Below are 2,513 nucleotides of genomic sequence, written 5' to 3'. Positions count from 1 at the left end.
CTCCCGCCTCCCGCTCCCTCCGCCGCCCGCCCGCCCTCCTCCCTCCTCGGGCGCCCTCCTCCCGGGCGGGCAGAGCGCGGCTCCGCGGACTCTCGGGCAGGCGGCGGGGCCGGGCGGCGCGGCTCCCTCCGGTCCCGGGGCTCCTCCCGGCGGGGACTGTTTACATGCTGTGTGTACGGGGTGGGCGGCGGCCTGGACGGCGCGCCGCCGCGCCCGGCCCCGCCCCGCCCCGCCTCCCCGCCCGCCCTTCTCGGCCCGCGCGGCTTGCGGCGGGCGGGGCGGGGAGGGGCGGGGCGTAGCGCACTCCTCGGTTCGCCCCCACCACTTTTGTTTTTTTTTCTTTCTTAAAAGCGAACCCGCAGCATCCCGGAGTCCTCTGGAGCCCGGCCCCGCCCCCGGCCCGTGACGTCATGCGCCCCAGCCACTCACCGGAGTCTGACGCCAGCCCGGTGACGTCACAGCGCGGGCCCGAAATCCGCGGCTTCGCAGTTTACAGAGAAGTGGCGACGGCTTGTAGTCCCGACTAGCGTTTACCCAGAGTTGGAAGGCCTTGTCGGGAAAAGTATTTTCCCGAAAGCGATTGAAGTGCAGAGGACGCCCACAGAATTGCAGATAACTTGTACCTCGTCTGAGGCTCGCAATGGAGGAGCTGAGAAAATCCAAGGGAAAAGGAAATTTTCTTTTTTCAGAAATCAAAGCTCTGTCCCCTTATTGATGTAAAAAAAAAAAAAAAGGTTGTCTTAAATACGTTCACAAGACACTGCTATGAGTATCCATTTGAAAGTCAGATGACAGGTTTTGGGTGTTTGGGGTTTTTTGTTTTTTGTGTTTCTTGCGTTAACGTAAAGCTGAGTATTTCTTAGAAGTAAGCCTCATAAGACTAGCTTGTATATTATTCAGCTTCAATTCATATTGCATAACATAAAAGGACCAACTAGTAGTTTGGAGAGGAGAAAGTACGTTTTAAAACAAGTGTACACGGCCCATCAATTGCACCTGTTGAATGCTCGCTGGCTGTCAGGAATGGGGCAGGCATTGCTGGATTGCAAAATATGCATCGCAAGAGCCCTCGCCCAGAGGAATTGAGTGATTTCTAGCAGAGGCACGTGGAATAGCATTCATTCTACAAGTGTGCAATCAGCTTTTGTCTTTAAGGCTGATCTTCTGAACCAGCCCCAGTGCTACCCCTAGGGATATAAATATGAATAATGTGTAGTTCCACCCTCACAGGGCTGGCAGACCAGCCAAGGGAAGCTCACAACACCATCAACCCTCTGGATACATCTTTACTCAACAGAATAAGTGTGATTCTGGAAAACTGTTCTCTTGCAAATTTCTGCGATAGGGATTCTTTTTCCCTTCACCTCCTTTACTAAATCAAAACTGTTTTCCCATACTGAAAGTAGAAACTCCCCTTAATCTTTCGGTAGAGGAAGAGTCAGGTTGGTGATCGGCCCAAAGGCATCCTGGGCACTGATCTCTTTCCTGATGGGAGTTGTCCTTACCTTGAACTTAAATGCTTGCAGTGTAACAATTTCCTGACTTCAGAATTTCCCAATTCCTTTAAAACAGTTTGGTTCAGTGACCATTTATGGAGCATCTACCGGGTACTAGACATATAAGGCCCAGCTTTTGCCATGAAGGAATTTGCAGACTGTAAACTAGGCAGATGAGTCCCAAGCTCTAGGCCTACTTGATATATTCATGCCTTCTCCCAGTTAGTCAAACACTAATGTAGGTACTGCCATGAGGGATTTTACAGATGTAATAAAGATTTCAAGTCAATTGACCTTAAGATAGGTAGATTGCCCTTGGTGGGCCTGACTTAATCAGGTGAGTCTTTAAAAAGGACTGGGCTTTTCCCAGAGAGAGAGAGAGAGATTCAAAGCAGGAGGTAGGTTCATCATCAGGGAGATCTCCACAACATGACATTGGAGATGGAAGGTGCCATCTGACAAGGACCACACAGCAGAGTGTAGGAGCAGAGAACAACCCCAGGTCAACAGTCAGAAAGGAAATGAGACTTGACTCTGAACTGAATTCTGCCAATGACCTCAGTGAGTTCGAAAGCTTGCTTCTGCAGAGCCCCCAGGCGAGAAGTCAGCCTGACTGACGCCATGATGCCAGCCTTGAGAGACCCTCAACAGAGAACTCAGTTAAGTAGTGGCTCTGCAGGGACTTCTGACTTCTAGAACTGGGAGCTAATAAATGGGTGTTTTCTTAAATTGCTAATTTGTTTTAATCTGCTGTGTGGCAGTAGAAAACTAATAGACGAGACAATGAAGGAGACCCAGGTGTGAATAAAAACATTTAGTATACTCTTGTAAATGTTACAAAATGTTGCTTTTTTTCCTTCATTTTTTTTTTTAATATGGGCCCCTCAAGATAGAGCAAGCTTCTGGTTCTACCATTTAAAGCATTATATATGCATTAGTGTGGAAGTTCCAAAAATGAAAAGCTTCCTTAAATTTGAGATTAACTGTATCAAATACATAGCTTTTCTTGGAGAGCAG

Source organism: Hyaena hyaena, unplaced genomic scaffold, assembly GCF_003009895.1.
Source record: "Hyaena hyaena isolate Hyena2069 unplaced genomic scaffold, ASM300989v1 scaffold_40, whole genome shotgun sequence".
Lineage (NCBI taxonomy): Eukaryota > Metazoa > Chordata > Mammalia > Carnivora > Hyaenidae > Hyaena > Hyaena hyaena.
This window is presented reverse-complemented; position numbering follows the sequence as displayed.